This window comes from Eumetopias jubatus, unplaced genomic scaffold (assembly GCF_037043125.1).
Source record: "Eumetopias jubatus isolate StellerSeaLion01/CBP00866 unplaced genomic scaffold, mEumJub1_p1.0 scaffold_16, whole genome shotgun sequence".
Classification (NCBI taxonomy): domain Eukaryota; kingdom Metazoa; phylum Chordata; class Mammalia; order Carnivora; family Otariidae; genus Eumetopias; species Eumetopias jubatus.
In genome coordinates, this window is record NW_028274822.1 from 49,125,484 (window position 1) to 49,151,969 (window position 26,486).

The following is a 26,486-nucleotide window of genomic DNA, read 5'->3' on the forward strand; positions in this document are numbered from 1 at the left end:
AGAAGGCAGCTGTGGTTACAGATGTTAGAGTGTATTTCCCCCAATACAGCCTAACGCATTGCTTGGATCCCATAGTGAATATACATGTTGGTCAACCCAGCATCCATCTGACCTCTTTTCAACTGAATGCATATTCCCCTTCTAGTATCTACGCCCCCTTCATGCAGTCCAATGCTTTCATGGAAGCTGACCTTTACCCCAGCTCCAGTGGTGAACCCTGAAGAATCCAAGCCAATTAGACTATTCCCATCAACTTTGCCAAATTTCTTGATTCAGGGATGGCTGTGTAACTCATTAGGGCCAATGAGAAGTGACAGGGGACTTTCTGAGTTTCTGAGAATGGAATTTCCTTGCTCTTCTGAGCAAGCTATGGGATGCCAGCGCTCTCCCACTGGACAGAGCCATCCTACAGCCCAAGATGAAGCAGCCTTGGGGTTGGCAAAGGGAAATGACTCACAGAACCTGGGTCTTAGCTAATGTTTTTAAGCCTCTGGACCTCTAGCTTAACACCAGTCCACCTCTGATGTCTGGTTCCCTGACTAGCTACTCATTTAAGCCAGCTCCAGCTGAGGTTTTTGTGTCCTGCAGTCAAAAGCATTCTAACTGAGATAGGCCCCATTGTTTCTTATGTACTGATCTTAAAATCCAACTAGACCACAAATTCTTGAAGGACAGAGACTTAGATTTCTTTTGTATTTCCCGCAGTCCTTGGGACAACATGGCAGGAGTTTGAGTTTCAACAATGGGCTGGTTTGTTATGTAAGATCCTTTAAGTAAGGTCCTTGGTTTTTGGACATTAACTCTGAAGTATAAGAATTCAGATTCCTATCAATAAACAATTATTACACTTGATCTTAGCCAAAAGGCCGAGAAGTGATGCTATCAATAAACAATTATTAATGAAAATAATGGCTTTGGATAGTTTGGAATTTTAACCACATGGGAGTCATAATTATAAATTACAACTCAGCCTGAGGGAATTCAAACATTCTTCTCCATCTCGTCCTCCATATTCCTAAGAATTGACTTCTATACAGGCAGCATCTAGTCAAACCCCCAAATCTGTAGAGAGTCTCGGTGGTTTTTAATAAATGTGTTCATGAATTTGGAAGCATAGATTTTTTTGAACATATTAACGAACTTTGAAGAAATAAGCCTTTCAAGAGAAATTCAACTGAAAATTCTCCAAGGTCAAAGAAAGAAAAGAAAAATTAGCTTAATCAAGCAACCAGCCAGTGAGTGGAAGCTCTTCTCACTCAGGGTGTAGACTGTATCGTTTCAGGAATCATACAAAAAGCAGAACATTCAGAAGCCGCCCAGAACTTGTGCCCAAATCACAGCACACAGCAGTGCTGGACAGTATGTATTCCGAGGACCAACTCTGACTGGCATCTATCTTGTTAGCAAATACATTTTTACTTGCAGGGAAACCCTACTCAGAAACCACGCACATTCCTCTTCAGGCCTTCAGTGAGACTCTACTGCACTAAAGCCCTGGCATTTGTGCTGATTTTAGAAAAAGAAAGACATATTTATTAGGATCTCTTATAACATATTAAAATGCTTCTGTGCTAACCCAGGACAGTGTCTTGGTCATTTATGTAAGATTTCCTGCATATTTCAGTGATCAACTTGCAAACTCTCCAAAGCTCCAAGTCCACTCTGGAGCCTCACCCTGTCCCCTACCCCACATCTAGAACTTCCATGCTGTCACCCCGAGAGCTCCTGAAGTCCACTGTCCCTAGGAAGCAGTCCCTGACTCCCTTTTCAGGCACCCTATCTGAAAATGAACTTCACAGAATTCCCCCATCACTCAACACCCCCACAGGCTGCATTTACCATAATGGAAATACTTTATTTATCATAGGTATTTATTAATGTCTTCAATATGTTTATTTATATCTCCATTGTATGAGGTTCTAAATGTCAAGGATCTTGTCAGATTCACTCAAATTGAACAACAAGGAAAAACCATAAGGCAAATGGAGTGCTCATCATTCCTTCTCCTTGGCTCTGGGCAAGCTGCTTTTCAGAATACCTCTAACCACAAGTCATCTGCTGCACCTCCTTCCTTTCCCCTTTCAAAATGCAAGTGTCCCTTCCTCCAGCCCCTCAAAACTCTGCTTCCTGCTAAATTTTCAAATCAGCTGCGTTATAATCAGCATGACTTACTATGTTATCCCATCCAGTTGTCATAAAAGGACAAATGATGGGAATCTGACGTGACCTGACAAGGAGAGGCAGTTTGGCTCTAGGAGGCTGAGTTCTTCCATGAGGCAAGTATCCAACTTAAAGTGTTAAGGCCCACCTTGGTAAAGAGCCAGCCATGACACCCCACAAAAAGCAAAGCTTTAATAAGTGCTGTTGGAACAAGAATCATTTCCTATAGATATTTCTTCCACTCTTTTTTTTTCTTAAGATTTTATTTATTTATCTGACAAACAGAGAGAGAGCACAAGCAGGGGGAGCGGCAGGCAGAGGGAGAGGGAGAAGCAGGCTCCCCGCTGAGCAAGGAGCCTGATGTAGGGCTCAATCCCAGGACCCCGGGATCATGACCTGAGCCGAAGGCAGACGCTTAACCGACAGAGCCACCCAGGCGCCCTTCTTTTTATTCTTTATAAAGCACTTTCACACATATTATTTTGCTAATGATGATGTGATACACACAAGTACGAAAATAGAGCCTTAGAGTCTAAGTGCCTCTCTAAGCATGACACTAGCATGTTATCAGACAGCACAATGAAGGTATTCGTAGTTTCTTTAAAGGCAATTTTTACAAATTTGGGGAAACTACTGTTTTGTTTGTAGGTTCACTCTTCTACTTCCCTGAGACAGGCAGAAAGGGACTTGAAGCCATTCTCGTCTTATTCTCTATTCTCTTCTCTCAACTATTGACCATCCCCACACCTTGGAATGTTCGTGGGAGGGAAGGAGAAGCTATTTCTTCCTGCTAAGAAACCTGATCGCAAGACAAGCAACATGTCAGGAAGCAGTGTTCTTCAGGGGAACTGCTTATGACTCTGATCTTCCAGGACTACAGAAGGGAGATAGCCTTCCTCATCCTCTTCCTCAGGACCCCCCGGCCCTCAGGCCCTCACCCCATCCAGGGTGGGATGAGAGAAGTGACCTCGGCGTGAGGTAGAGGCTGGGGACCCGGGAACTTGGGGATTGATTTCCCCGGGCATCAACAGCCTCTTAGACCCAACCCAAGAGATGAGTTTCTAGCCAGGACCTCTACACCTTCACACAAACATAAACATGGCATGCAGGGGTGTGCCTGCTCAGCCTCCAGGTGGTACTGCAATTCCTGCCTTCTCCCCAAACACGTACGTTCACAACTCCCTGGATTCCAATTGGGAGTAGGAGGTAGAGAGTGGAAAGGCAGGTCAATCAGATACTTAAAGATGAAAGATCCCAGGTGTGAGGCCAGAGGCCAGGTGGCTCTGCATGAAAGGAAGGTGGCAGTTTTTGTTTATCTAGAAAATGCAGGAGGGGAGGCCTGGCATTCTCAGATACCTGTTTCTCTATTCTTTTCATTCAAACTAAAAGTTCAACACCTCGAATCACTGGAGAAAGATGGGCTTTCACAACATCTTGTGTATTTAACAAATTCTAGCCACTGCTTACCCAAATCTTACTCTTTGCAAAATACCCCAGGAGATATATTTATTTATTTGACAGAGAGAGCACGAGCGCGAGCACAAGCCGGGGGGGGGGGGGGCAGAGAGAGAGGGAGAAGCTCTTTCCATGCCCAGCAGGAAGCCCGACACGGGGCTTCAGTCCCAGGACCCTGAGATCATGACCTGAGGTGAAGGCAGATGCTTAATCGTCTGAGCCACCCAGGCGGCCCCTACCCTAGGAGATATAAAGGCTCATCAGGTTAGGGTTATAGAAGAGGCACTGAATGGAATTCAAGGGCATTGCACAGTTCGTTGTTTAGTGTTTCCAAAACTTTGCTCCACAGAATACTTAGGATTCCACAGTGAGACTACACGAGAAAATGCTACATGGGATTCCCCCTCCTGAAAATTCCCAATGTCTGTGAGCATATTCAATGCTTTCTGGATGGATGGATGGATGGCTAAATTAAAATCTTTATATCAAAAAAGTCAAGCGATAACAAGTGTTGGTGAGCACCGGGAGCAAAGGGAACACTTGTGCCCCAATAGTAGGAATATAAACTGGCACAGCCACCATGGAAAATAGTATGAAGTTTCCTCTAAAAATTAAAAATAGAATTATCATACCATCCAGCAATTCCACTTCTGGATATCTATCTGAAGGAAATAAAATCACTATCTTGACGAGATCTCTGCACTCCCATGTTCACTGTGGCATTATTTACAATAGCTAAGACATGGAAACAACCTAAGTGTCCACTGACTGAATGGATAAAGGAAAGAAATATTATCCAGCCATTAAAAAAAAAAAAAGGAAATCCTGCCATTTGTGATAACACAGATGAACTTTGAGGGCATCATGCTAAGTGAAATAAGTCAGACAGAGAAAGACAAGTAATGTATGATCTCATTTTCATGTGGAGTCTAAAAAAATTAACTCACAAAAACCGGTGGTTGCCAGGGACATGGGGTGAGGAACAGGGCGGGAAACGGGCAAAAGTGGTCAAAGGGAACACACTTCCAGTTGGAAGATGAACAAGTCCCGGGGACATACCACACCGGATTGTGACTATAGTTAACAACACTGTATTGTATATTTGAAAGTTGCTAAGGGAGAGTAGATTTTCAAAGTTCTCAACACACAAAAATTCTAACTATGTGAGACGGACGGATGTGTTAACTAACCTTATTGTGGTGATCATTTTGCAATATCCACAGATCACGGCAGTTGTACATCTTAAGCTTACACAATGTTACATGTCAATTACATCTCAATAAAGCTGGAAAATAAAATGATAATCTCTAGGTGGTTGCCTCTAGGTATGCCCTCCTGGAAACTTTAGGTTGCCAATATTCTCTTTGTGAGCTCTAAGTAACAACTAGGGTAGCCACCTTGGAGACAATGATGCTCTTTGTTTCCAGTCTGCCAACCTAAGACCTCTCTCTCTCTCTCCCATGTATTTAAAAGCTTATGTCTTTTTGACACCTGTAAGCTAAACAGGCGCAGAAGAGCTAAATAACGAATTCAGCATTAGGGATAACAGGCACTTACCTGAAGAGTTACACGTTAGAAACTACTCACAATAAACCTGTTCTGGGGGAGGATGATATCATTTTAAGTACAATTCCAGTAAATTCTACAACCAACAAATTCAAGAAACAATCTCAGGGAGCTCGGGGTATGGACTTGCCATTTTTACTAAGTCTGTTTATTCTCACATCCTTATGACCTTCAGAAATTGATCTAAATTTCTGGCCTTGTCCATTTCAAGGAATGCAGTAAGATGACTGAGTTCAGTTCCACGCTTAATCCAGATGTCTAGATTAAGACCTGAGTCATGAACCTCTGAATTGTGGCACATTGCACTTCTAAATGTTCTCTTAGCCACTAATTTGCTGACATTTCAAACAAATGATGTCCGCAAAGTGGATCTGAACCCAGGCCTTTACTTCCCAGGATCAAAGAACTGACTGAGCAAATGAAGCCCGTGAAGTGGATAAAAACAAAGTGGAGAGATGACACGACATAAATATTTGAGTGTCAGCCTCTCAGTTGCTCACAGAACAGTTGGACAACGATTGCCTGGCTCTCCTCCGTATGGCCTAGTCACCCTGCTCGCTCCCTGCACTAGGCTGTGCCCAGAGCAGGACTCTGAATGCTGCAAACACAGTCTCCTCACCCATCCACAACCATGCCTTCCCTGGTCCACTCCCCACTGAAAATAACATATTCTGCACAACAGTGTGAAGAGACTTAAGCCACAGACCTAGACACTTAAAAAGGATCAAGATGGTAAATTTTATGTTATGTATATTTTACCACAATTTTTAAAAATGAAAAAGGAGATGTACTCATTACATTGAAGAGCGCACCTACTATCTACAACACAGTTGAAGAAAAGTTGGCCTTAATACTACTAATAATAATAGTAATAATAGCTAACATTTACTGAGCCCTCACTAGGGCTCTCATTTAAAAAATAATCAATCAGAGGACCTTCTAGCTTGGACCATGGCCCAGTTTGTCCGTAAGCTCGCGGGGAAGGCCCCGGCGCTGCTGAACGCTGCTGTGACTTACTCAAAGCCTCGACTGGCCACATTTTGGCACTATGCCAAGCCTGAGCTGGTTCCTCGCACCCCTGCTGAGATCCCTACAGCTATTCAGAGCTTGAAAAAAATAGTCAAGAGTGCTCAAACTGGTAGCTTCAAACAGCTCACAGTTAAGGAAGCTCTGCTGAATGGTTTGGTGGCCACCGAGGTGTGGATGTGGTTTTATGTCGGCGAGATCATAGGCAAGCGTGGCCTCATTGGCTGTAATGTTTGAAGACCAATCTTTAACATCTGTTTATATGTGGCTCATTATTTGAGTATTCTTGGACCATGTGTGATCAGACTGGTATTTGAATAAAAGAAGATAATGTATCAAAATAATCAGTCAGAGAGGGACAGAGCCATGAGAGACTCCTGACCCTGGGAAACAAACTGAGGGTTGCTGGAGGGGATATGGGTGGGGGCATGGGGTAACTGGGTGATGGGCATTTAGGGAGGGCACAGGTTGTGATGAGCACTGGGTGTTATACACAACTAATGAATCATTGAACTCTACATCAAAAACTAATGATGCACTATATGTTGGTTATTGAATTTAAATAAAATTTTTTAAAAAGAAAAAGAATAATAGAAAAAAATCACTCCACATACGTACACATACATTGTAGAGACTAGTATCATCTCCATATCATAAATGAAGCACAGAGAGATAAAGTCACTTTCCCAAAGTCACACAGTAGTCACAGTGGATGTACCAAGAGACTCTAAAGATATATGTAGGCCATTCATGTAATTTGATTAAAAGGTAATTTGAACACTTATGGATTATCTATTAGCAGTTGAAAAAAAATGTTCGCTCCTGGTAGGGCACCAAAATGTGTATCAAGGAGAACCCAAATCTGGAGATTCCAATTAGCATTCTCAGGGCAGCACGACCTGCAGTATTTCTGGGGCAGTTCTAGCATTCTAAAAAAGACTTCATAGTGCCAACTCACCTTCAAGTCACACGTCAGAATTACTCTGTTTAAACGCGTCACGTGGGCTTCACATGGTGTCTAATGGATGCTTTTAGCTGACTGGGCTCCCCTTTCCTCCCCTCTTTCAGTTCTGTTTCCTGAAAGTCCCTGAGGCTGCCATTTCCAGGCTGCAGGTATTGACTATTTCACTCATACAAAGTCCAGTGAGTTCTCTGGAATTTTAACAACACAAGAATGCCCACGAGGCGGGCGATAAGAAGAGATGATAAGGGCAAATCACTGAAATAAAGACAGAAAAAAGATGAGGTTGCACCAGAAATTACCATTATTTTCCATATCCAGGAGACAGCATGACCCTAGACAAATACATAATGCTGAGTTTAAATTCTGATCCAACAACTTATTGCCTTGAATCCTTTACCCTCGTTTGCCTCCCTGTCCACGTCTATAAAAAGAAGTAGACCTACATCTACTTCACAAGTTGTTATGAGACTTGAGAGAAACGTAGTATTAACGTGCTTGCCGAGCTACCCAACAATATGTAAACAGAGTTCTAGGTGTCCTTCCTATGCAATTTTTTATTTAAAAATTCATAAATTCATAACCATCAACACATTTCAAATCCAAAGACAGATTCTGCATTAAAAAGCACCCATTTGTGGAAACATTCTACTCATCTGTGTTGTTTGAAAACCTGATGTGAAAGGCCATGACCACATAGGATTCTGATTTCTATACTATTTGTAATTCCTATTTAACTAATGAAAGACCTTAGCTAAAACCATCAAGGGAGGCCAGGTATATGTCCCTAATATCTTAGAATAAAGTCAAAAAGGATAACCGTTTACCCTCTGTTGATGTCATGGAGAATGGACAGTCCCAACAAGATATTTTTATACTTGAAACATCCTCTGCCCTCCATTCAGAAACTTCAAATATTAAAACATAGGAACTGTTGAGCAGTTCCAGTCCCATTGTTCAGTGTCACTGAAGAAGTATCTCAGCCGTGTTTTTGTGTCACTCCCTTGTCTGAAGCCCTGAACCCTGAATTTAACTTGGGACACAAAATGCACCAGGAAGTGTGGTCCAAGTGCACAGCACCCCATCCAAGTGCCTACTTGGATGTATCTCCCAGTAGCAGAAACCCCAGACTCTCCTCTGAACATGTGGGTAAAAGCTCGGAATCACCCCCTTCTTGTGAAGACCTTTTCCTTAGTGGTCTTCCCAGGAAGCCCCATTCATTTCTAGCACAGGTTCTACCTCCGACAACATCTACTCACATCTTCCAGGCATTAACACCTTATAGCAACAACACTGTGGGCACCAGCAGCGCGCTCTGTTCTCCATGGTGCATGTAGAGGCATGGCCCTTGCCTTGAGGGCTTATGACATAAGCAGGACAAGAAACAATATTTAGACAAGACATCAGATCAAGAGGCTGGTAAGATTCAAATGTGAGCTGTTCTCCTTCCCTCTCCATCCCTCAGAGGGGAGTTCTTCAAAGAGGAGCCAGGACAGGAGAGAAGGATCGATCATTCAGAGGAGACCCTTCTGGGGATGGAGTGATAGATATTCACAGAGAGTCCAAGGGCTGGGTTGGGGCTGAGGAAAGATGGTTGGGAAAAGGAACAGGAGGAAAAGAAGGCAGAAGTATAAGTAGGAACTGAGGAGGGATAATTTTTTTTTTAAAGGTTTATTTATTTATTTGGCAGGAGGAAGGGCCGAGGGGGAGAGAGAGTCTTAAGCAGACTCCTCGCTAAGCACGGAGCCTGACTCAGGGCTCGATCTCACAACCCTGAGATCATAACCTGAGTGGAAACCAACAGTCTAATGCTTAACTGTCTAAGCTACCCAGGAGCCCCCTCCTCTGAGGGATATTTTAAAGGGACTGGGAAAGTATTTCAGAGAGCAGCCCCTGTGAGATGGCTCAAAAGCACTGAGCATCCCCATCCAGTGGTGACAGAAGCAGAAGACTAGAACCATCTTTCCAGCAACCTTTTTTCAATTGTCACTGCTGTTATTTCCTAGAGGAAACATTTTCAGAGAGGACAAAGTTTCTACACACCAGAATGTTCCTGGCCATTTCAATAATAGAAAAACTAGAGACAAACAAAATGTCCATCAAAGAGATTGGTTAGTACATGGAGGGTGTCCGTGTGGTAAGTATTGTGCAGACACATTGTGGAAAAGATCATTATTAAGACAGTATATAAACATGGAGAATATACGTGGTTAATATCAGAAGATACTAAATTGGTATGTTACAACGAACTTGCCACAATGCCCAACAAATGTATACATGGACAAAGACTAGGAAAAATGCAAATATAAAAAAAAGTACTGCAGTCACGTTAGGATAGTAGCATTATAGGTTTTTACAATTTTTTCAAACTCTGTTAGCATTGTTTTTACATGCATTTTTCCAGTTTAAAACTCTTCAGTGCTATGGTGGTTTCATTAATGGAAACATCCTTCCAGTGTTAATCCAAGTATCTCCGAGGGAGCAGAATGGGATGAGAGTTGTTCTTTTTAAGCATCCACCTATAACCTACACTGCTTCAGCAGGCGGAGGGGTGCTAATGAGTCATTTCGCACATTTGCTGGTGAAAAGAGCCACCTGGGGTGGGGGGCACCTGAGGTATGTAACACAGGTCACTGGGGGGCCCAAGGGAGTTACTGGCTTGGAATGGAAGCTGTGAAAGCCAAAGATACTAAACAGCCACTTGGGCCATTTGCTTGCAATTCTGATAACCCATTGTCAGCAACAAACAGGCATCCCTGAGGGCATCATGGCTCCTCACGAGCCATGGTTTCCTCACTGCTCAGATGTGACCTGGGCTGGGCATCCCTCAGCAGAGCCAAGCTATTTCACTCAGCTTTGTTTTCCTGTGTAGTTTGTTTCTTAAAATGTAGCACTATGGATAAAAATAAGAAAGGCTTGGTTAAGTGCTTGGCCACAACAGCACAGACAAATGCAGGGCGGGGGGGGGGGGGGGGGATAGTCCTCTGAAAGAATCATTTTGCCTACTGTTTTCTACCCGGATTCTAAATCTCCTGAGAAAGTGCTAACTTTGGGGAAAATCCCACAAATGCAAATACACAAGGTTAATTTTCCCCCTCAATGGCTACCAAGAAAAGTATCACCTATTTTGCTGACCTCGTTAGTACTTAAGCAGCATGAGTGAGACCCCAGGGCTTAAAAGGCCTGAAACCTTGGGATGGAAAAGAGTCCCGGAACCATGGTCCATGTTACCCACGTCGCCCTGCGGCACTGAGCTGAGGCAAGTCACTTAGCTCACTGAATTTTTCTGCAATCCGGAAGGCAAGCGTACGACCTCTCTAACACCATCATTCACCCATCCGTTTACCAGATGCCGTCATAAGACTGAAATGAGGTATAGAAATGAAAAGTTTTAAAAAGTTTTAGACATAGGCTAGTAATATTATTAAATAAACCAACCAAACAAACAACAACAAAAAAAACCACACAAGCAAAACACATAAAAGGCTGTGTTTCGGGCATGTTAATTGCCCCGAGAAGCTGCCAGTGAGGGCACAGCTTGGGGAGTGGGCTGGAATGTCTGTACACTGAGATCCAGGGCTCCCCGGTATCAGCAAAGCCCTTGAAAGAGCCACCGCAGATCACAACCATCTATGGAAGAACAAAGGGGGAAACACAGCCCAAAACAACAGAGAGAAGCAAAAGCCAGCGCCTGGCACTTCTGGGCAGGCAAAAGTCCAAGGTGGGAGCCTCCAGGCTCTCATGACTGATCAGCACAACCCGAAAAGGAACAGCACGTCCCCTGCCCCCTCCCACCAACTCCAAACCAGGGGCTGCTCACTGTCAGCGGTGTGGGCCCCTGAGTCACCCACACGTCAACGCCCTGGGTTTCCCTTGGCTCCTCTCCCACCGGTGTTGCCAGATGATGAGATCATGGCACTTGACAAAACCCTCTCTTTCAAAAGCACCTTTTATCCAAATGGATAAAAAAAGAATTTAACAGGCTTTATCTTTCTGGCTGTCCCATCTTTGGCAAGGCCTACAAGCTCACATATTCAATTGTGTTGTTTTGTTTTGTTTTGTTTTTAATATATATTTTTAGAGCCGTTTTGGGTTCATGGCAAAATTGAGAAAGTACAGAGAGTTCCTGTATACTCCCTCTCCCCAACCACCCCCACGATGGACAGCCACGCTGGAATGACACGTTTGTTACAGTCCTCGAACTTCCTCATCACCTAGAGTCCACAGTTTACAACAGGATTCACTCTTGGTGTTGTGCATTCTATGATATATTCAGTTTTCAAGGAAGGAAGTAGGCAAGAGGAGATCAGAAATTCACAAACCAGTCAGTAAGCAAGGACTCCAGGCTCCAAAAACAGAACTTCCCTCTCACTTCCTTAGTAGAAGGCTTTCCTTCAACCATCAAGCAAGGGACCACGTGATGTGTATTAACATGTAGGACAAGTTTTTTTTTTAAAAATCAGCTTGTCTAAGCCAGTGACTCTCAAACTTTCCCATGAATATATAACCCTAAGAGTTTTGTTAAATCCAGATTTTGCTTGAAGGGGGTGGCGCGGGGCCCAAGATGCTCCAACAAGCTCCTAGGTGATATCCATGCTCCTGGACATTGGACCCCACCCTGAGAAGAGAAACTGAATTTGAGGTGTGTTAAAAGGGTTGGGAGCTTTCAAGTTAAGTGTATTTGGATTCAGATCATAGCTCTGCCGCTTCTGCCGCTTCCTGGCTGGCCAGCCAATGATTGGATCTATAAAAATGAGATGATCAAACTTACCCTGCAGGATTTCATGAGGTAATGACTGCAAAGTTCAGTTAGAGCTGGCACCCAATGAACTGAGCAGTAATTACCATTATTTGTTTTCATTGCTTGTATCAGTGTTATATCTGCTTTTTTTTTTTAAGATTTTATTTGCTTATTTATTTAGAGAGAAAGTGCATGCAAGCAGGGGGAGGGACAGAGGGAGACAGAACTCAAGCGGACTGGCACTGAGCGCAGAGCCCAACCCAGGGCTCGATCTCAGGACCCTGAGATCATGACCTGAGCTGAAATCAAGAGTCGGACACTTAACCAACTGAGCCACCCAGGCGCCCGTTATATCTGTTTTGATCAGTTCTGCTTTACCCATCTTTGTATAAAAAGCATATTAACCCCTTTTAGACAAAAGCTATACAATCTCACTAAGAAAACCTCATAAAACCAGATTAGCATATGAGTTAAAAGAATCGTGTAACCCAGAATTTTAAATAGACCCCCCAATTTTTTCTCCCACTGTGGTTTTTGTGAAAAATCAAAAGAGTTTTCTCTCTACCCTTTTCCCTCAAGGCCCTGGTCTGTATATCAGCCTTTCACACTTGACCTCACACGTATTCATGTGAATTACATAGTGTTAGATTTGGACAAAATTTTGAAAGGTACCAGCCCAACTCTCTGATTTTAGTAAGAAAAGTAAGGCCGAGGAAGATCAGGTTATTTTCCCAAAGTGACAGTTACATTTTCTTAGGACCAGAAGAAATTGGGTTTGAATAGGTTAAATTAATTAGAGGCGGAGGCCATTAGACTGAGGTGATTCCTTCACCTTAACAGCCTCCGCAAGCAAACCAATCCCAAAGCCTGGAATGCCTCAAGGTTAAGAAATCCAAACCTGGACAACCAATCACAAATGGCCAGGCAGGGTTTCCACACAAGGCAACCACTTAAGCTTTAACCAATCAAATAATTTCCTTGCTTTGCTTCTGCATCTTCCCTATAAAGTTCTTGCCCTAAGACTTTAGGAGCACTCCTAGCCACTTCCGATCTGTTGTGGCCCAGTACCAATCGATTTTTGTTCAAAGAAAAGTCTTAAAATTTTTAACATGTCTCAGTTTATCTTTTAACCCTTTCTTTAAGACTGCTGTGCACCTAGTAAAAGGTAACTCTCGCATACAGGGGACAGATGGGGGAGGGTGACAGACAACAGCACACTCTGAAACCATATACAGGTATTAACAGCAAGGCTCTAGTAGTGATTCCCAAGATGTGGGAGTTCACCGGTCAGAAAAAGGAAAAGGAAATTATAATTGGGGGTGTTACCGACTTTTGACTTGGTCAAGAAAGAACTTTTTCCTGTAATTATCATTCACTATCACCACTATCCCATGAAAGGACAAAAACATTTCAATGCCAAAAGGAATAGAATGGACACAATCCCAGAATAAAGGGCATTCTTATAATTTTAGATTTATGAAAAATTCAATTATAGCTCCTATTTTTCTCATTTTATCGCAAATGAGCAACCAGAAGCGATCACTGATCCTTAATCTACTTTGAGTCACAAGTGCCTCTGAGAATATGATGAAAATAATGGACCTTTTCCCAGGAAAATGTACATACCTACATACATATATTTTTTTCAAATAAGTCCAAGTATTTGCAGGCCCTAGGTCAAGATCACCTGCTCTTAGCTGGTAATTTAGTCTCCACCTGACTCACTAGTGACCTCAGCCTCTGGTCAGGGGTCCTCTACAAACTGCAGGAGATGGGTCTGAGGGCCTCTACAAACTGCAGGAGACTCAGGACAAGGTCTCACCCTCAGGCTCTAAGGCTCTCAGGACTAACCTTCTGCACAGTGGCCTGAATTTTCATGAGAGGAGTACGAAGGAGTTTCTTCCTTTGCCTGGACTCTGCCCATCAATGGTAACACCAAATTCAAAAATATCGCCCACCCCCAAAAAAGCCCCAAGACCAAAAGTTCCTCTGGGTCCAGGACCAAGAAGCTCCACCTGGTAGTGTAAGGTCATGGGATTCTGGGAAGGAGACTTAAAAAAAAAAAAAAGGAAAAAGTCTCTCTGAAACAAGACCAAGGAATACAGATTCAGGTCTATCTGGGTCTCACATCCAGATCATTCTCAAAGCCCTGTGGAGCAAATACAGCTGAAGTCAGGACAGCTAAAACAGGTCCAGGTTCAGTCCATCAGTCCGTGCTATAGGAATGGGGTGGATGGCACCTAAATATCCTAGAAACAGTATCCGGTGTCACCCAGAAAATGATGTGGGTGACAAAGTCATTACAGCCTGCTTGTGAGTGATGAGCAACGGGAGAAGCTTCTTGACCTTCAGAGGCAGGCAGACTATTCAGAATGACTTCTCAGCCGTGTCTGTCTTAATATGATCAGACCTACCTGCACCATCCATCCACCCAGCTTGCAGTTACTGAGGTTGCCCATACAGAACATATGATATCATTCAATTGTATCCCTCTGAAATGACCCACACAGAACATACGATACCATTCTACAGTATCCCTCGGGAAAAGGCCAAAGAAAAGTGATCTTGGCTGCAAGCCTCAATGACTGTGTATTAAAGAGAGGAAAATCCAGGGGCGCCTGGGTGGCTCACTTCTTAAGCGTCTGCCTTCGGCTCTGGTCATGATCCCAGGGTCCTGGGATCGAGCCCCGCATCGGGCTCCCTGCTCCGCGGGAAGCCTGCTTCTGCCTCTCCCACTCCCCCTGCTTGTGTTCCCTCTCTTGCCGTGTGTCTCTCTGTCAAATAAATAAATAAAATCTTAAAAAAATAATAAAATACAGAGAGGAAAATCTACTTGCAACCTCTCCTTCCATCCCCCTACCCTGAAAGAAAGGCATCTGCTTCTTCCTTAAATCTGTAGAATTCCTAGCTCTAACATCTGCAGACTTTAGGGAGCGTCAGGTAGCTAAGTGGATGTTATTCATAGAAATGGTCTCCCTAGATGGATTATTAACCTGGTTTAGTTGTTTGTTTTGTTTTGCAGACATAGGTTGGGGAAAATCTCTAATGGTGGCTAGGGTCGGGGAGAGGCTAATGAAAAGATTTGGGGGAAGTCGGGAATCCTTCAAATCATTAAAACCAGTTCTTATCTGGGCTGCCTGGCTGGCTCAGTCCTAGAACATGTTACTTGTGATCTCAGGTTTGTGAGCTCAAGCCCCACTTTGGGAGTAGAGCTTATTGAACATAAATAAATAAATAAAATAAAGCCCATTCTTATCTGGAGAATGCCCGAAGAGGTGATAATCTGGCATATTTAAATGTAAATGTATGGTGGATTCAGTTCCTGGAGCCCCACGGGGATGAAAAAATACTGGTAATGCTTTATTTCTAAAGCTGGGTGGTGGGTCCCTGGGTATCTCATGGTTATTCTTTGAACTGAGTATATGCAGATACATATGCTCTTTGGGTTATATATTTCATTAAAATAAAAACATTTAATTAAACTCTTCTCTATTCCCACTGCCTACTCTACCTGAAGTTAACAGAATGAGTCAATTAGTGGATCAGATTTCAGAGTTTATCTTTCCTCTGTGAAGTGTCTCCCTCTGAACTTCTTTCCTCTGTGTGGCTTCCTGTTTCCGGACTCTCCTGGAATGTGAGCAGCAAATCTTGAAGAAGAGAATTTGTGAACAGGACTCAGGCCAGTCTCCATCTTTGTGCGTTCAGGGGTGACGCCCCTGCCCTCCACTGCCTGGAAGGAGAGACAGATCAGGTCGGTGGGACAGAGGACTCCCTCCTGAGGGCACACCTGCCCCAGGCGAGAGACTGGAAGCTAGCTGATGGACTGAAGGGCCACCAACTCAGCCTCTCGGAGCCCAGCCCAGGACCGGAAGGGACGCCAAAGGGCGCAGACTCTACAGAAACAGTTCATTCAAGGCATCGTTAGTGCTATTGCTCTCTCTTTTCTCCTTCTTTCTCTCACCACAAATAAATGGCAGCCATCAGTTTGGATAGAGCCGCTTGGGCTCGAGGCCTAGGGAAGCATCCACTGCAGGGAAAAGCGAGTTTGCCTTTCTACTTTGGAAAAGAAGAGCAAGGAGCTCCAGATCCTTGGCCCCAGGTTATAATCAGCCCTGCCGGAAACAGCTTTGTGTGCTCCATGTGAAAGTGGAATTGAAGCAAGTGGCCGGCCGTGTTGACCTGACTGGTTCGCAGTAATCAACCCAAAGCAGCCATGATTCTAATGGTACACGGGACACCAACTCCCAACTGCAGCCATTCGGGGCGTGTCAATGAAAATCACATTCAGGAAAAGAAAAATCACATTCAGAATGTAGTAAAGTGAACAATTTATCTTCTTTGAAGAGGAGAACAGTTGAAAGAAACTAGTCAATGGTAATTAACAGCAACTTAGAGCTTGAATGAAACCAGGTGCAACTAGAGGGTGAGTATGTCTTGGTTAGGCACAAATGCTATAAAGGAAGCGGTCAGACCCTTGGGCTCCGCTGGAGGGCAGCATGAGCCGGCCTCGGGTTCCAGAAGCAACAGAACTTCCCCATCTTCCCCGGCTGGAAAGGAGCTTTTCTCCAGCAACCCATAGATGCCCGTTTTTAGTTAGTTATTATTTGCCATTATTCCTATTGCTGATGGTATTCTAAGTCTTTTGCTATGAAGTAGCATTGAACAAATTTATTTTTCAATATACAAGCCCGTTGTGGCCTTGGAGACATCATGACAGGGATTAAAACTATGATAGGGGGCGCCTGGGTGGCTCAGTCGGTTAAGCGTCTGCCTTCGGCTCAGGTCATGATCCCAGGGTCCTGGGATCGAGCTCCACATCGGACTCCCTGCTCAGCAGGAAGCCTGCTTCTCCCTCTCCCACTCCCCCTGCTTGTGTTCCCTCTCTCGCTGTGTCTCTCTCTGTCAAGTAAATAAAATCTTTGGGGAAAAAAATAAATAAATAAAACCATGATAGAATTAAATAACTCTTAGGAGGTGAACTCCAATCCTAGGATGCCCATCTCCATTCTGACTTTTCTCAAATGAAGTTTCTAGTCTTAATTACTTTCATCGGTAAGGTACTCGAGGAAAAAAATACAGTACAAAACTATTTCCTCTAATGATTAATCACTTCTTCCTAGAATGGAAGAACAGCTGATTCCTGGAGTACAGCTTGTCTGTTTTTAAAAAAGCAAAGCACCCAACAGCCTAGCCCTCCCCTTTCTCATTTGATAGACTCAGATGGTAACCACACCTGATGTGGGGTCTTGGGGTTTTTTGTGTTTTTTGTGTTCTTCCACAGCCCTGAAAGTAAGCCTCTTGCCTCACACTTCCTAGTGGCACCATTGGGTTCCCGAACTTCAGAAACAACTGAGGGGAAGAGAAAGGGGCTCATCTTTATTTCAAGTTTACTCGGTGTCAGGTATTATGCTTGGCAGTTCACATATAGCATTTCATTTAATTTCACAACAACCCCAGAAGATATCCCATTGCTCTCAAACGGAGGCTCAGGGAAGTTAAATATTATGACCAAGTTCGCACAACTGGTTAAGTGGAAACACAGGGTTTAAGTCAAGATCTATCTTCTTCCAAAGCTTTGGTCCTTTCCAGTATACTCTATAGTTCCCTAAATTTCAAGAAAGCTAATACAGAGGGTGAGTCTGCCTATTGTTACCCTGGAGCTTGTGCGGGTACATGTCTTTTTAATGAGACATACTTTTTAAAAATATTTTTTAATCTAAAAACACCTCTCAAGCACTGACTAGATGAATGACATCATCACATCAGTGATAAAAAGACACCCCTTTTCTGGTTCATAAACATGTGATGCCATATCCAAAAAAAGTGAAGCAATCACAAGCTGTGAATTCCTAACAAGTCTCTGCAAATCTTGTACCAACACTAGAGGAGCAGAGAAATGCGGTGTTAAAAAGTGAGAAGAAAACGTAAGGTTCATCAAGTCTAAATGTCCAAGCGGAAGCCCAGAAGAGCCCAGTGACTTGCCCAGAGTCACAGAGCCTGACCATGGCAAGCCAGGCTCAGGACTTGACTGGACAGGAGTCAACAGCTCCTACACTTCAGGAAAACACCCTTGTACAGAATGTCCCCTGCCCAGTGAGAAGCCTGTGGGAGTCCCCAGTATTAGTCTACAGGTTGCTCTGAAGGTATTTTTTAGATATAATTAACATATAAACAGTAAACTGTGTAAAACAGATTACCCTCCATAAGAAGGGTGGGCCTAATCCAGTCAGTGGAAGGCCTTAAGAGTTTCCAAAGAAAAAATTCCTCTTCGGGAATGCCACATAGAAATGCTGCCAGAGTTTCCAGACTACTGCCCTGCAAAACTGAGACTCAAGATTCCAACATCGATTCTTTTTTCCATCTTCAACTCATTTCTCCTACCTCCCACTCCCTGCCTCTGGCAACCACCAATCTCGTCTGTATCTATGAGCTTAGGTCTTTTGCGGAGGGCTTTGTTTTTGTTTTAGATTCCATATATAAGATCAGATGGTATTCGTCTTTCTCTGCCCAACTTATTTCACTTAGAATAATGCCCTCAAGGTCCATCCATGTTGTCACAAATGGCAAGATTTCCTTCGTTTTTATGGCTAATACTCATAGATACATATAACCACATTTTCTTTATCCATTCGTCCATTGATGGATACTTAGGCTACTTCCACATCTTGGCTATTGTAAATAATGCTGCAGTGAACGTGGGAGTGCATGTATCTTTTTAAAGTTAATGTTTTTGTTTTCTTCACATGAATACCCAGAAGTGGAATCGCTGGATCATATAGTAGTTCTATTTCTAATTTTTTGAGGAAGCTCCATCCTAGTCTTCATACTGGCTGTACCAGGTTGCATTCCCACCAACAGTGCACAAGGTTCCCTTTCCTCCACAGCCTCACCGACACTTGTTATTTCTTATCTTTTGACGCTAGCCATTCTGACAGGTGTGAGGTGGTATCCCATGCAGCTTTGCTTTGCATTTCCCTCATGACTAGTGCCGCGGAGCACCTTTACATGTGCATGTTGGCCATCTGTATGTCTTCTTTGGAAAAGTATTTATTCAGATCTGCCTAGTTTTTAATTGGATTTGTTGTTTTATTGCTGCTGAGTTGTATGGGTTCTTCATGTACTTTGGATATTAGCCCCTTATCAGATATATAATTAGCAAATATTTTCTCCCATTCGGTGGGTTGCTTTTTCATTTTGTTTGAAGGCTTCCTTTGCTGTGCAGAGGCTTCTTAGTTTTTGATGTATCTTCACTGGTGTCTTTGATTTTGGTGTTAGATTCAAAAAATCATCATCAAGACCTATGTCAAGGAGCTTACCACCTATGTTTTTGGGTTGTTTTTTTTTTTAGGAGTTTTATGGTTTCAGTTCTTACATTCAAGTCTTTGAGTTAATTTTTGTGTACGGTGTCAGATAGTGGAAAAGAACAAAAAAGAACAAAACTTGTTGTTCTTTTGCATGTGGCTGTCCAGTTTTCCCAACATCATTTACTGAAGAGACTGACCTTTTCCCATTATATGTCCTTGGCCCCTTTGTTGTAAATTAATTGACCATATATGTGCAGGTTTATTACTAGGCTCTCTATCCTGTTCCATTGATCTACGTGCTTTTCTGCCAATACCATACTGTTTTAATTACTATAGTTTTAGGGCGCCTGGGTGGCTCAGTCGGTTAAGTGTCTGCCTTCGGCTCAGGTCATGAACCCAGTGTCCTGGGACCGAGCCCTGCATCAGGGCTCCCTGCTTGGTGGGAAGCCTGCTTCTCCCTCTCCTACTCCCCTTCTTATGTTCCCTCTCTCCTTGTCTCTCTCTGTCAAATAAATAAATAAAAATCTTTAAAAAAAATAAAGGGAATGCTTCTAAAGTTTAAAAAAAAAATTACTATAGTTTTGTAATATAGTTTAAAATCAGGGATCATGAGGCCTCCAGCTTTCTTCCTTCCCAAGATTGCTTTGGCTATTTGGGTCTTTCATGGTTCTACACAAATTTTAGGTATTTGTTTTATTTCTAAAGTGAAAAATGCCCTTGGAATTTTGATGGCGACTGCACCAAACCTGTTGATTGAGTAAATAGACATTTTAACAACATTAATTCTTCCACTCCATGAGTAAGAGATGTCTTTCATTTGTGTCTTCTTCAATTTCATTTATGTCTTGTAGTTTTCAATACACAGGTCTTTCACCTCCTTGATTCAGTTTATTCCTAGGTATTTTATTCTTTTTGATGCAGTTATAAATGGGATGGCTTCCCTAATTTCTCCTCCTGATAGTTTCTTTTTAGTGTATAAGAAACACAACAGATTTTTGTGTATTGATTTTGTATCCCGCAACTTTACTGAATTCGTTTATTAGTTTTTCGATGGAGCCATTAGGGTTTTCTATATGTATCATGTCATCTGAAAATAATGACAAGTTTTACTTTTTCCTTTCCAACCTGGATGACTTTTATTTCTTTTTCTTATATAATTGCTCTGGATAGGACTTCCAATACTACGGTGAATAAAAGTGGTGAAGATTCATCCTTGTCTTCTTCCTAACCTTAGAAGGAGAAGCTTTCAGCTTTTCACTGCTCAGTGTGATGTTAGCTGAGGGCTTGTCATACACGGCCTTTATTTTGTTGCAGTACATTCCTTCTATACCTGCTTAGTTGAGAGTTTTTATCATAAATGGGTGTTGAGCCAACATCAACTCTTAAACTGAGTTACCAGCTTGCTGGCCTGCCCTATGGATCTCAGACTTGTTATCCCCCACAAACACTGCATGAGCCAATTCCTTAAAGGGAGGGAGGGAGGGAGAGAGAAGAGAAGGTAATATACACACATAGAGATATATACACATGCACATGCAAATACACATATAAAAGTACATACATATGTACATGTACATATACGTATATGGTTGTTTCTCTGGAGAACCCTGACTAATAGATAGTGAATGAATGAATGAGGTTCTTCTAGGCTGCACATGGGAAATAAAAAGCAACTAAATCAGTGTCTATCTCATAAACGCACTGTAGTAGAACCATGCCGAGTTACATACGCGGCTCCTCCCTCCACAAAGCTCAAGCTGAGTGAGGCTTCAAGGCTGATGACAGGGCCATGAGGTGGTAATATCGCTCTCTTTTTTGTTGAACACTGAACACTGCAACCTGGAGAGTTCAAGCAATGTGGTCAAGCCACAGAGCTGGTGTGTGGAGCCGGGATTCAAACTCATGATTGCATGACTCCAAAGTCCACAGTCCTTCCCCCAACATCATGACAAGTCAAAAGGGGAGGTTTCAGGAAAAATGGAGCCGGCCACAATGTCAAATGCTTTAAAGAGGTCAAGGAAGGAAGACTGAACTGAGGAGCAGCTACCTCCACTGCCCCAGTAAAAGATATACAGCCACCAACCAAAGGCCTTCTCTGGTCAGTTCCATAATAAAAGAACCTCTCACTCATTTGGAAAGGAAAGGAGGGACCATCTAGGAATTTCTCTTGGAAGGACTCAACTAAAAATTTCACCCATGAATCTAGTGATATCAAAGTATCAGAAATATTTGTTGTAAACTCAAGTATTCAACAAAATGTAAATGGAAGAACAGAATAAACAAAAAGACATTTCTGGTAAAAGTATATAAGGAATAGTAAGTGTGTAAGAAAGAGTAAAGGGAAGGTAAGAGTTATAGAAATGTTAAATATTACATAATCTATGCCAGTGTGTTCCCCACAGACCAACTGGTATTCAGTATGTCTTATAGATAATACACAACAAATGCTCCCAACATCATTTTCCATGAATAAGATGGCTTGTGTCCTCAAAATGTAGGGTGCTCTGAATTAAATACACAGGGTATACAAAGTTCGTTTGACTGGAGTCATCACTCTCAGCCAGCCAAGCTACTGGTCACTGCCCAGCTGATTGGAGCCAGAGATCTTCCCTCTGCCAGATTCAACAAGAAGGGAGCATAAAGAATACAGTCTCTTATTTACAAGCTGTGAGGCCTACAAAAACTTCGCAGAGTGTATCTGTCCATTTGGTGATAAGTGATCTCCGGGGGCTCAGAAAGGGAAGCTGTTTGGGTTAGCAAGTGTAGGTGTTTGTCCTAATTTCCTGCTCTCACAATGCTTTCATTTATTCCAGCAAACACAGCCTGATGATTCACTGGAGACCAATGGTCATTTGTGCTACTCCCTGGAGGTAACTCTGAGCCGGTGTTTGGGGACATACCCAATCTTTGAACAACTCTATTGGCCCAAGTCTCAGTACCTTGTTAATTTCTAAACTGATTAATGAAGCAATGCTCAGAGTAGTAGAAGTTACTAGCCTCTGCCAAAGGCCAAATTTTTGCTCACAGTGTTTGGTTCTCTAGTTTAGTTTCATTTAGTGACCTCTCAGCCTAGCCCAGAGCCAAGGCCACTGAGTCAGGAGTCTGGAAACCCATGGTCCACACTAACCAGCAGGACTTAACCTCTCAAGAATCTGTTTCCTCTGCTGGACCTCAGGAAGGTCCTTCCATTTCTAAAGTTAAGTGAATCCATGATTTAAGTGAACAAGTACATTAGAAGGTATGTATTTCCTTATTCAAACACCACCAAGAGCAGGGTTTCCCACCAACACCCAAGCCATCAGCAGGGCAAACAGAAACTACATGTCCCCCCAGAAAACACCAGAGAATCAATTGAAAGAAGGTATGAAAATTCAGAATGATTCTGAGAAACAAGCTTAATATACACTTAGCACATGTAACAACCAATTAGAAAAGTAAGACTAACATCAGAAAGTGTGAAACACCTAGGGATAAACTTAACTAGAAACATGCACAGGATCTAAATGAAAAGTTTAAAATGCTAATGAGGGATGCAAAAAAATATCTAAACAAATGAAAAGGTAAGTCAACAAAATAAAGATATTAATTCTCCCTAAATTAATTCAAAATTTTAATATTATCCCAATAAAAATACCAATAGGGTTTTTTTTTTTGTTTGTTTTACTGAACAAGTCGATTCTAAAGTTTGTATGGAAAATAAAGTGAAAATAGTGATCAAGTTCTCATTTTTTAAAAGATTAATGAGAAGGGGTTAGCCCTCTAAGTATATTGAATAGTCAAAGCAATTTGGGATCAAAGCATGAACAAACAGATCACTGATACAGAATAGAAAAATCCAGAAATAGAGCCAAATATATATAAAAATTTATATTATATATATCCACATAAGAATTTATACAAGAATACATATACATAGGAGAATCTACATATTTTTTTAATTCCCATTTTGAATCACTGGGAGGTAAATGGATTATTAAGAAATGATGCTGGGACAATTCGGTTGCCATTTGGAAAAACACAAGGTTAAATATATACTATACATATTACAACCACCAAAAAGAAAAATTCCAGATGGAAACAAAATGTAAACCTCAAAAGCAAAATCATGAAGTACTAGAAGAAAACATGGGATTAAAAAAATCTTAACAGTGAAGAAGGCTTTCCTAAATATTACACAAAACTCCAAAGCCATAAAAGACAAGACTGATAAACTGAAATACCTTTAAAAAAGAAAACATCATGATTTTTTAAAAGTATAAACAAAGTCAAACGAAAAACCAGGAATAAATATCTTTAAAGTATATTTCAGACAAAAGGCTAATGTCCTTCATATGCAAAGAGCTTCTCAAATCAATGAAACGAATAACCCAATAGAAAAAAATAGGTAAAGAATACGAACAGAATCGGGCAAAGAGCTCACATAAATGGAACCACACACATGGCTCTTACTCATTGGAAAAAATGTTCAACCTCATTCGCAATAAGATAAATGAAAACAAAACTCAGAGATGCGAAAATGACAAAAATCAGAATGTTTGGTAACAAACATGTTTGGCTAAGGGAAAACATGCACTCTTGTATGTTGTGCATACAACATACATTGCCTGTGGGAGTGCAAACTGAACCAACCTCTGTAAGACCAATTTGGCAAAGCTATCAAAATTAATAGTAGAGATACCCCTTGAGTCAGTAATGCCAATTCTAGAAACTCACCTCATAGGTATATTTGCATATGAGTGAAATGACACAGATATGGGATAATAATTGCAGCATTGCTCAAATAGCAGAAGATGGGAAACAAATGTTCTTCAGTAAGGCACTTATTAAATAATGAACTACCCAGACATACTAAGTGAAAAAAGCAAAATGCAATGTGTATAGTATGCTACCAGATGTGTAAAAAAAAAAGTATATATACTTGTATATGCTTGTGTATGAACCGATAGTCAATGTGTATAATCAATACAAGAAATAAGAAGTTACATCTGGGAGAAGAACAGAGTGGCTGGGGAATAGGGGTAAGAAGGGCAATTGTTTTTCACTGTATTCCAATTTATAACTTTTGAATTTTGTGCTAGTCAAGAAATTTTAATTAATGCAAGGCCAAAAAATGCACATTCTTCAGCCTTACATGGGACCTGCACAATCAGATTCTTTGGGGAAAGAGTCAGGGGCTGTGCAATTTTAACAAACACTATGCATGATTCTCATGCAAATAGAAGTCTGAGAACCCTGACAGAGAGCATCATTAGTAATGTACACTTATCAAAGTAATAATAGCAACAATGATGTAAGCACTAATGAACACTTATTTAAAAAGATAAAGCCTAAGACACCACTGCCAACATCTTGCACAAGTTTTTCTGAAAAAAATTCCTTGGCACAACCAAGCATAGAAAGATTTGACACCACAATGAAGCATTCCTTGTTCTCTCGTGTTCAGTTTTAACCACTACTAATAATTTTACCAGCTTTTTACACTTTGCAAAATGCTTTAGCCTCATCTTTTGTGCCAGGTAAGGGCATAACAAGCCTTACTTGGAGTTCCATGAAAAGACGACAAGTAAATTGCTCAAACACAGCACAATACCTGCAAACTCCTGCCCTTCCTTTCCGGCTAACAACTACACCCTACCTTCTGTGGGTTCTAAAGAAACCTGTCGTTGGAAGAAACACATATATTTAACTAGGTGTCTTAAAAAGGCATATCTATATTGCAAATCACAATTACGTATTTCTGAGATGCTGGGGGAGAGAGGAAGGACATAGCCTCAAGTCTCAGGCAACTCCGGCTTCCCTTCTGCATTCTCCAATTTCTTCCCCTTTAAATCGAGATGAAAAGACAGTATGATGGAGAGATTAAGAGCATGTGCTTTGGAGCCGGACTGCCCGGGCTCAAATCCTAGCTGTGCCACTCTGTAACCTTGGGTAAGTTACTTCTCTGTGCCTCTGCAGACACATCTGTAAAATGGGGATAGCACCACTTCATTCATGACATAAATCGACATATGTGCAACACTTTGTATAGAAACCGGCACGTAGTCAGTGCTAGATAAATATTTGCTATTTCAGACCAGTGTTAAAGGAAAAGAATTCACAAAAACAGAGGTAAAACCCGGGGAAGGGGTAGAGAGACGGAGGAAAACTCGATGGCTAAAGAGAAGACACAGAAGGCAAACAATGAAAAGTCGATTGTTTCCAAGAAATAAAAAACCAACTACAAGATATTGAAGCAATGGGCCAAGCAAAGCAAAGCTGTTTTTTCCTTGTTCTGCGGACGGCTCAGCTGCCAGACGTTTCCATTTTCCGGTCTGGGTCCGTATCGCTGTATAAGTTTTGTATCAGGGGCCCCAGACCAAGCAGGTTTGGCATGAGGGGGTGGGGCAGCACCTCTTACAAAGCCCTGTGTTCATGAATATGACCAGGATTCTCACCCTCTGTGGCCTAAGGCAGCAGGATGAGCTGGTAAGTGTACCGGAAGAGGGCTAGAAGGGAAGTCGAACTCCACCAGCTTCCCACAGACACACCATTGCCTCTGCCTTGAATCTGCACCTGGGCCCGTGGGCAGCAAATGCAGATGGGAGGGACCTCTGAGCAGCCACACTGCCTGATTTTCTGCATTTTATGGCTGCTTCGGAGACGGAGGTCCAGAGAGAGGAAATGACTTGCCCCAAAGTGAAGGGATATCGAGATTATCATCCTACCACAGGGAACCGCCGATGACTGAAATATAAGCCCTTCCACTAATTAAAACATTATTTCATCTCTAACTGCTATATTTAAGCCATTTTTTAAATGCCCATTCTTTAAAAACAAGCACAAAAAAAAAAAAAAGCTTCTGAGCAAAGTATCTCTTTAACTAGAACTGTGTGAGCAGTCACCTCCCTGGGCCCGCTCCCGAGTGGGAAAGCACAGCGCAGACCAGCCGACCCACCAGTTCTCGGGTGCAGATTTGGGAGATGCCGGAGTACTAGGTGGGAGTGTGGTCGCTTGCTCGAACGTCTAACTCAGGGGTTCGACGTGTACCTGCCACATCCTAACTTTCCTTTAGAAGCTGTGCGTTAAGTATCAACCGTAATTTATTTTATCCAGAGCCCCTGTGAACTTACTTAGGCTTTCAGCCTCCTAGTATTTAACATTTGAATCAGTCACAGACACCATAGGATTCTTTCCCTTTGCAGGTCCTACAGCAGGCTACCACCTTGTCCGGACCTCCCAGCCCCCACCCACCTCCAGGGACCACAGCCGAGGGGTCTGCTTTCGTTGCAGCTAA

At 42.3% G+C, this 26,486-nt stretch overlaps 2 pseudogenes; one reads left to right on the top strand and one right to left on the bottom strand.

Annotated features, from left to right (window-relative positions):
* Positions 1-773: 773 nt before the first annotated feature.
* LOC114200421 (U2 spliceosomal RNA) lies at positions 774-878 on the bottom strand (annotated as a pseudogene).
* Positions 879-6,132: 5,254 nt separating this feature from the next.
* On the top strand, positions 6,133-6,456 carry LOC114200417 (ATP synthase F(0) complex subunit g, mitochondrial pseudogene; annotated as a pseudogene).
* Positions 6,457-26,486: the final 20,030 nt, after the last annotated feature.